Below are 10,139 nucleotides of genomic sequence, written 5' to 3'. Positions count from 1 at the left end.
TCAGGGTCTGAATGGTTGGATGCCAGTGGATTGCACATTTAGTGCATTGTGAGCCATCCCGGAGACACCACAGATGTTACTCAGCCCTTTCCTAAGACCTGCTTCCCGGGGGGGTGTCAGCATCCTCTCTGTTAGCTGTAGGCATGACTTTCTCCTTGCTGGCCTAACTTTTTCCACCTCCTGCTGCTTCTGTGCCCTTTTATGACTAAAATACATGTTCTTACCTTTCAACCAAGTATCTGATGTATTTGTTGTATATGGCCTTCTAAAGTAATTTCTGAAATAAACAGTGCATGTGGGATCCAGAATCTAAGATTGTCCTCCCCTCACCCTGCCTCCCTAAAATGGCCTTGGTTTCCATAAAGAACCATCTGTTACAAACCTCCTGCTTTACAATTTTCTTCAAGAATGAATTTCCATGTTACTTTTTTTTTTTTAATTAGCAATATCATCAGGTCTCCTGCAGAGTTTACAAGTGCTGACATTCTTTTGGAAATAAGAACAATTATGTCCACAAATATATACATTTATTTGTATAAATGTACAGCACATAACACATACAAAATATATATGTCAAGTATATTAATAATTTATTTTTAAATACTCATGAAAAAGGTGTGTGTTTGTGGTGGGTGGTTTTTAAACTATATATGTTCATGTAAATTGAATTCTCTTATTTTAAAAATTAAAGCTGTAACCTAATTAACATTAGTAGAATTGTTATTGCAATAAGCATCAGATTAGCAATGCATTAAAAATAGGTAACAAAGCAATTACTTAAAAAGCCAGTAAATTGAAAAGTGTAACTTATACAAATGCTTTGAACCTATCATAGTGAAAATGTTAATTTTTGAATCTTCACCTTGAGTTTTGGCTCATGGGGGTGGGCTTTTCACGTGATGTGTAGGCAACTATTAAGTGGGAAAAAACATTGCTGTGAATATCACTGTTTAGGCTAACACTAAAAACTGTAGCATTATAATAATTATTTATTTGGAGAATTAATCTCCTTCAAGGTTATTTATTATTGATGTTTATACCATGATTGCACTTTAGCCTTTTACATACTAAAAAATTGATTTGCATGCTCTTTGTCCCATAATGTGTGTGTGCAATGACAACAGTTTGCTTTTAAAGGTGATATAAGCCAGATTTTTTCCCCATTTTATTTAATGTAACTTTCATTTTCAATTTTCACTTAATATGCCTAGAGGGCATGACAGCTCTCTTTGACAGTGGTACCCAGTGATCTTAAGAAAGCACCGTAACGTCATATCTACTCTATGTACATTACACAAGAGAAATGATTTTAAGATTTATTACATTAAAAAAAATTTTTTTAAGTTCTAACTAAATTCTGACTCTTACATAAGGAGATGCATTATGTATATTGTGCTTCCTTAGAGATATAAATTTGCTTTTGAGACATGGGAGCCACCTCATTCTAAGGGATATCCCATTTACATGCCTTGGCCTAAGTCTTGTGCCATGTCCAACTTGGGTCTTATTTTTAAATATTTTCTTTGTCTTAATAGGCAGTCAACCTTAGAATTGCTTTTTTGAAGAATTCACCAAAGTTTCTGGGAAAACATGTTCAAGTTTAAACTGAAGAATGGATCTAATTTTATTATTTGCTTTGTAAGGAAGAAATCTTTATTTCAAACCTTTCATTCTCTTTTCCCAAACTAGGTTACAGATTCTTAAATGCAAAGTTCAGATTACTTAGACACTGTTTTCCGGTATTCTTCAGGGTCATTCTGTTGTATGGAAGTAGGAATATTCTGTTCCCAGATTAAAAAAAAAAAAGTTTTTAGATTATGAAATAATAATAAAGCTATATTTATGACTAACATGTTGGTATGTTTTGTCTAGTTGAAGTGTTTCCAGGGAACCAAGTGTGCTTGTCTATTAACAGTGAACAAAATAGTTCTTCATGAATAAGTTGTTCATTGTACATATAAACACTATGATCTTGTACCTATAAATTTTCTTGAGAACTTAGCTTGATCTTTTTTGTTTATCATAATGCCTCTATCTAAAGGTTCTTTTTACATATGTTCACACTCAAGTCCTCATTAAAAGCTCATTTGGCACTTTTCTCCCATCTTCCTCCACAACCATAAGTAATTTTCCTACACTGTATTTTTAAACTTATCAACTTTTAGCAAAAACCATGAACAGATTTCACAGTGTATATCCCAGACTATATGTGCTATACATTCTAGTCATTACAAGGCTCAGAAAGTGATCAGGATAGTTAACAGAATTATATCATTGGTAGAATTACTCAGCCATTGGTCTTTTAAGAACCATGGAATTAGGAAAATTTATGGGATTCCATTTGTTCAGAAGCTGTTAGAGCTATTAGGGAGATGACCTCAGTCTGTTCTTATGCTTACTCCTGTTAAAGTTAATGGGGTGCTCGCTTCGGCAGCACATATACTAAAATTGGAACGATACAGAGAAGATTAGCATGGCCCCTGCACAAGGATGACACGCAAATTCGTGAAGCGTTCCATATTTAAAAAAAAAAAAAAGTTAATGGGTTCACGAAGTCATATTGTTCTTGAGAAATAACTGTGGCATTCTTGATTATCTCTGGGCATTAGAAAACATAAATAAATCCCCATATCTCAATTCTGTTCAACCTGGATCCTTGAAAAATGAATTCCAGAGATGGCATGCATGCATGACCTAAACACAATCCCTGGAAACATTTCAAATATTTAAAAGATGGTGGACTTCAGAAATTGGATTCCGTTTGGGGAATTAAGGTGGTGAATTTTTTTCTTCTTTTTCTTTTTTTGTCCATGTTTGTTATCAGTAAAATGCACAAATCTGAAATTTTCATTTAAGAAAGGGATCTTCAACCTGCCCTATGATACATTTACTCTGGGTTTGCAGCCATTATTCCAAACCAGAAATGAGTTTTTTCCATTCAAGGAACCTCACACATAGGCAGGCCCGGCTCTCCTGTCTGCCCTGTAATAGGGAGGTTGGTAAGTAAATTTTGTATATATCTGGGATGGTGAATGAAAGCTTTGGTACTCATGTCCTGTGAGAAGAGGAGACACAGCTGCTCTCCTTGAATATCTGAAGTGCTGTCACAGGCAAGAATACTTATTTTTTATGGCTGCAAAAGACATTACTAAGACAGTGAGTGAAATTTCTAAAGAAGCAGATGGTAAGTTATTAAAGGAAAAATGTCTAAGTGCAACACAGAGTAGGTCACCTTGTTGAAAAGTGAGGATCCTTCGAAGAACACTTGTAGCCCTGGGATTCTGTCATATGTGATACTGAATTATTGTAAATGTTGGCTGCATGAAACAGCGTTGACGTGACAAATTGATTTTGGAGATTTTTCCCATTGACTTGGACTTTGTACACGTATCCACAGTTATCCTCATAAAATGCATTTGAGGTAGGTAGGGATGAGGAGGTATCACCTTCTTCTCTTAGCAGATGCAGAAACAGCAGCTGGGGAGATGAGAGAGATACATGTGGGCAGTGTTACCTCAGTCAGAACCAGGTGCTTCCCAGGAAGCATCACACCTCACTGAAATGTAGCTTTAGTGTTTAAAGAGAAGGTACATTTTTTGTTACAACATGGCTCCTGAATGCAAGCCAACCACTTCATGTGGTGTTCAGTTGAGTCAACAGCAATTCTGTCCAACACTGGGGGAGAAATTGGCAATGCTGGACTTACTAAGAGGTGGTGTGGTGTGTCAGGTTGCGGTATTGCGCCTTCCTCAGGCACTTTCTTCCTCACACATTTTTCAGATAATTTTGATGATACTTAACTTTTGCCATTCTTGTAACAATACTTATGACTTCACCGTATTTTACAATGAAGGTGGGGCTTATGGTAGCTTGAAAGAGTTGTCCAGGGGCCACGAGCTCCTTCATGACAGAGCCAGAGCAAGAATCAGAATATTGTCTTCATGAATCTTGGCCAGGGCTTTCACAACATTGTGCTTCTTCCTTGACAAGAGTCCCAGATAATGGTCCTAAATGCATGCATTTGTTGATTATACAGTGGCTCTCAATGTCCTAAAATTCAGCTTAGTATTTATTATCAATTATTGCACCTACTTAATGCAAGCCACTGTGCAGGATATAAATATCACCACTCCATAATTTCTACACAGCCCCTGCTTTATAACAGAGCCACCCCAAATTGCCAAAGAATTCCAGAGTTTCAGATCTAACTGTGTTAGAGTTTAGTGCACACATTTTTGGATACTTCAAATTGGTAGTTTGCTGACTGATAAGAGGGGCACTGCATTTACCTTGGTGAGATATATCACAGAGAAACAGCTGATTATATGTCTCAATCCCTCCTCTTTGTTCAAGGGGGAGCATCCATTTCCCTTCTTCTCAAGAATGTACCACTTTATTTTTATCCCTACTTAAGTCTGCCTGTAACTTGACACCACAGATGAAATTTCTTATACTAATATAATCCTAAACACAGAGGGCTGGTAGAAGGAACTGGGATTTTTATTAGGTGAGGGACACCCTAGCATAAACACAAAGGAGCTTACAGGGGGGTAAAAGCAAATGAGTGGACACACAGTTAGTTACTGGGACTCAGAACAAAGTCCTGAGCTTGCCTGCAGGCTCTGGCTCTGGCCTACCTCTCCCACCTCCTCTAGCCCCACACCTCTACTCACCCCTCTCCAGACCAGCTTCCTTCCAGAGCCTCACCAGTATCCTGCTCTCCCCCTGCACCACAGTTATGCTGGGTTATGCCTTCTGCCTGAAATGCCTTTTTCTTTCTTCTCCTCCTGGTTAGTTTCTACTCAGCCTTCAGATTTCAAGTCGTCACTTCCCCAAGGCAGCCTCATAACTCTTAGAACACCACATATGTTCAGGGTCAGGTATAGCATATCTCACCACTGCCTTATCATTTAGAAGGGAGCTGTTCATCAAAGTGAATGCCCAGTTTGGCCCAATAGCTTCAGCAAGTCCCACTTTAAGTTCTCACCAAAGAGGTCTTGTCAAAATCACTGGAACTAACTACACATACAACAATCCACTTATCCATCCAGCCAGCCAGCCAGCCAGCCAGCCAACCATTCACCAGCATTCACTGGGGGCCCTTTATGAGCCAGTCACTGTAGTAGGTACAAGGGATATAGGCTGCCTCCTAACCAGATATATTTGGGGTAGCTGGTGAAGTTTTCTGAACCATTAAGGCCAATCCCAGTCACTGTTGGCCTTTCTGGAACGGGATCTACATTACCCGGACTGGCCCTAGGACTTTTGCAGTCTTACAGGACTACAGTATCTAAATGGAATCCCTGACTCAGTCATTCTCCGTCCCATGATATGTGGCTGAACCACACTGGCACCATTTTGTCAGCTCCATCTTAGGCCCACAGTCCTACCCCATCTCTTTTTCTGAGTGACTGAGCTTTAGCCTAACTCACAAGGAATGCACCAAACCAGAGGAGTTCCCTATCAACTTTTACCCTTACCTTCAACTGATATGAAAACTTGAAGAGTGCTTTTTGCTGACGCAGATGGTTAATGGTCATGAGACACCTGCCCCTGCCCGGGGGGAAGGAAAAGCCCCCAGTTCCAGTTGGTGTGGACGTGCTTCTCACTTGATAGTCAGATTCTATTTTTATCCTTAGCCCCTTTATATCCCCCTGTACCCCTTGGCAGTGCGGAGTACAGCTGCGAGTGCCTCTGAATCATCTCTCTGCCTGATCCTGCCTGCGTGAATGTAAGTTACCCACAATAAACTTCATAATTGCACTTCATGGAGCTGCCTGCTTTGTTTTTCAGTCACAGAGTTCCATCTTAGTTCAGATGATATTATTCAATATCTCTGCTTCCCAACATGTGACATTATTTTCTTCACAGCATTGATTACTATCTGAAATTATTCATTTACTTGTTTATTGTCTGTTCCCTACCGCTGCCTCGTGGGAGTGCCTGTCCATCTTATTCATTGAATACTGCCAAAATCCTGACTGATGAAGATTTGTTCAGTGAATCAGTGAATTGGTTCTAGAGAGAAAGTCCTTCTCCCGAGCTCTGATTTGGAACAAGGCTAATAGATAGCCACTGATGATTGGGAGGTTACAGTGAAAAGACTTGGATGAATCCCTGCAGTATGTACAATAGAACATAGGAATCTTTGGGGTGCCCCACCTGGTCTAAACGTTCTTCTTCCTTAGATGAAGGCAGTTTGCAGCCAATGCTGGTCCTCCCAGGGATAACATAGGCTTCTGCAAAAGGGAAGCTGAGCTAACAGGCAACCCTACCTCTACAGCTGGTAACAGAAACTCCTCTGAGATGACTATAGCAGTCATTCTAAAACTTTGGTGGGACTAATAATCACTTGGGGAATTTGGTGAAAATACAAAGGTCTAGGACATATCCAACTTCACCAAGCAATGAAATTGAGCAGCACCCTTTGGGGCCCGTGTCCCCCATTTCTTGTTTGTAGAAAAAGGCTTTTGTTTCCTAGGCCCTCCCCGAGTTCCAAAGAGCCAGACACAGGCAGTTACTAATTAGGGAAGTGAGGGAATGCAGAAACAAAGGAAAAGCAATTAAGCAAGATAAGTAATGATAATAGTTCAATGATAAAACAGAATCCTAGTTCCTCCTCAAGGAATATACATAACAATCTAATACATATCTTTGAGTTGTTCTGCAGAAACTAAGACCCAGCCCCGGTAGAGGAGGGTGACTGCAAGCACACAGACCCCAGACTGGTTGGAACCAGAAGGTTGATGATTAAGACTCCTAAAACACCACCCTGTTACCTCACTACCAACCAATCAGAAGACAGTCATGCACCCTGCAGCCCTCACCCCAAATGTTGCCTTTAAAAACCCTTCCCTGAAAGCCATCAGGGAGTTTGGGTCTTTTGAACATGAGCTGCCTGTTCTCCTTGCTTGGTGCCTGAAATAAATACTGTACTTTACCACAACCCAGTGTCAGTAAATTGGCTTTGCTGCATGGTGGGTGAGCGGACCCAAGTTTGGTTCAGTGACAGCATCTGTGTTCTCTATTAGCTCTCTAACTAATTCCAATACACACCAGATTGATAGCTACTGCTCTGTATGGCTGCCTATCCCAAAATGTATTCCATGGAACACTAGTTCTCAGAGTGTTAATGGTTAATTAAATAAATTATCAGATTAAATGTTTCCCTACTGCAGATGGTTCAGAATCATTAAAATGCAAATGTGCATCGTGAATCTCTCAGAGGGGGAAAAGTGTACTATGCTTCCTAAACTTATTTGGCCATGGAACTATTTCTTCTCAGGAACATGTATTAACATCTTCTGCAACTACTGTAGTTAGTGTTCAGAATATACTTTGGTAAACATTTCAAAATTGCAATCACTGACTGCCGGCCCCTCCGCTGCCACCCACAGCCGCCTTCTTGGGAGAACTTCAGATCTATCTTAAGACAGTGCACATTTAATAGCCAGAGTGGCCAATTTTAGGTGATTTGGGGGTCACCTAAAACCTTGCTTTTCAAAGTAGTCTTTGAAGCAATTTCCTGCATCACTTGGGAGTTTGTTAGAAATGCAGAATCCCAGATCCCCACCACCACCACCAGAGCTACTGTGTTGGAATCTGCATTTTAATAGGATCTCTGGGGGATTCATTTGCACCAATATAGAGAAGTGGTTCTTAATGAGGGCAAGGGTGGGGAGGAGGGAGACAGAAATACATGGGGAGCCATTCAATATGCAATTACTGGCCCTTTCCTCATCATCCCCTATCAGAATTTCTGATTCACTCTTGGAAAGGAGAGAAGGGGGAAAAGTCCCCCTCGGTAATACTGATATACTCTCTTGGATCTTCCTTCTTTGGCTCAGTTTTTCCAAGCCTGGGCTCCTGACTGAGAGAGTCGGGGACAGCAGTCCTCACAGATTCAGGAAACCCAGCAAGAAGCAAACCTTTCCTGAAATTTAAAGTGTTTATCAAACAATAAATTATATAAATGAACTTATTTGGATATAATAGAGAAAAAACTTGGTTGTGACTCTAATTAATTAGTGTAAAAATTGCGTGGGATTTCATTATTGTTCCTAGGCTTCTTAGCACAAGTGAACTAAAAGTAAAACTCAAAGTTAGTCTGTCTCTTTATTCTTGAGAGCTTTCACCTCTATCTGAAATACTTTGTCAAGTGTACCACCCTGTGGATCATCCAAGTAATCCAGCTTCTTTTTTTGTTACTATGGCCTTTCTCCAGTTTCTGGCCTTTTGCTGTAAACCTAGATTCTCTCCTTTGCCTTGCCTTTTGATGTTCAGCCAGTATTATCATGATGTGCCTCAGTGTGGTTTTCTTTGTATTTATTTTGCTGATGGTTGCTTCTTGAATCTGTGGCAGAATTTCATACATTTGTGTGTTGCTATCATTCTTCATTTGGAAAATTCTTGGCCATTATATCTTCAAATATTCCTTTTGCATCATCCTCTTCTGTCCTTCTGGGGCTCATGTGTATTACACATTTTCATTGTGTCCTACATATCTTTTGTGCTTTATCCTATGTTTTCCATTCCTATTTTCTTTGTGCTTCAATTTAGGCATTTTCTATTGATCATTTTTGCTGTTCATTAATCCTATCTTCTGTTTCTTCTTTTTTTCATATTTATTTATTTGATTGTGTCGGGTCTTAGTTGCGGCATGTGGGATCTTTTCGTTGTGGCATGTGAACTCTTAGTTACGGCATGGGGGATCTAGTTCCCTGACCAGGGATCGAACCTGGGCCCCTGAATTGGGAGCACAGAGTCTTCACCACTGGACCACCAGGGAAGTCCCCCGTCTTCTTTTCCTAAGCTCTATTAAACCCATAATATCATATATTATATTTTTAAATTCTAAAGTCTCCATTTGATTCTATTTAGAGATTATAATTCTCTGAAAAATTCTCCATTTTAAAATTGATTTTCTCTATTTTCTTAAACATATTAGACATAGACATTTTAAAGTTCTATTTTCTTGAACATATTAATCATAGTTACTATTAATCATAGTCCTTATCTGCTAACTCCAATGTCTATGTCACCTGTGGTTCTATTCCTATTGAATGTTTTTTCTTGTGGTTTTTAGTAATCTGGTCCTGAATCACAGTATGTCTAGAATTTTTTTTATTGAACGCTGGTCATTGTGTGTAAAAATTATATAGTTCCAAATGACTTTTTCTTTCTTCATGGTGGGTTTATCCTTTCCTCTGCTAGGCAGATGAAATTGAAATTGATCATCTTAAACCAATCAGGGAATGAAATGCATTGAGGCTGACTTTTAGTTTTGGTAAGGTTCAGTCTGCCTCTGACTTGTTTGTGTTACTAAGATGTTGTCCTTCAGGATTTTCTCAACTATCAATAAATGTCTGGTGTGTTCACTGGTCTCCCTTCTCCTGGCAGGTCTAATCTTTTTCTCTTTAGCATTATGAAACAGCGGAAAATTTCTTTTTGATTTTCAGAAGTTTTCGACATAGCTTGCAAGTCCTGAAGTCTACTCTGTTTCCCCAGTACCATAAGTCTATGAAAAAAATGTTAGTGTTTCAGAAATTTTCTGCTTAGCTTTTTAATCACCTGCCCCCACAACTTCAGAAATTTGCAAATGTCAGGTGTATTGAGGGTTTTGTGTTTGAGGTCCCTTAAGCCTTTAATTATATCTCTATAGCCCCACAAGACCATTCAAATCTCTGCTGGTTTTTCTTCCTCACAGCAGTCTTGAAAAATCCCAGATCGACAATCTCTTATAATTTGCATATGCCCCAAGGGAAAAAGTGACTGCAGATGCCAGAGAGATGAAGTTCTCTCCTCTCGAGAAATTTAGCCATTAAAAAAAAAAAAAATTATTTCATTTTTGGCTGTGTTGGGTCTTCATTGCTGCACTCTGGCTTTCTCTAGTTGTGGCGAGTGGGGGCTACACTTCGTTATGATGTGCAGGCTTCTCACTGCAGTGGCTTCTCTTGTTGTAGAGCACGGGCTCTAGGCACGCAGGCTTCAGTAGCTGTGGCACGGGCTCAGTAGTTGTGGCTCGCAGGCTCTAGAGGGCAGGCTCAGTAGCTGTGGTGCACGGGCTTAGTTGCTCTGTGGCTGTGGGATCTTCCCAGACCAGGGCTCAAACCCGTGTCCCCTGCATTGGCAGGTGGATT

The sequence above is a fragment of the Mesoplodon mirus genome (assembly GCF_964341445.2).
Source record: "Mesoplodon mirus genome assembly, chromosome: 2".
In the NCBI taxonomy this organism is placed as follows: domain Eukaryota; kingdom Metazoa; phylum Chordata; class Mammalia; order Artiodactyla; family Ziphiidae; genus Mesoplodon; species Mesoplodon mirus.
This window is presented reverse-complemented; position numbering follows the sequence as displayed.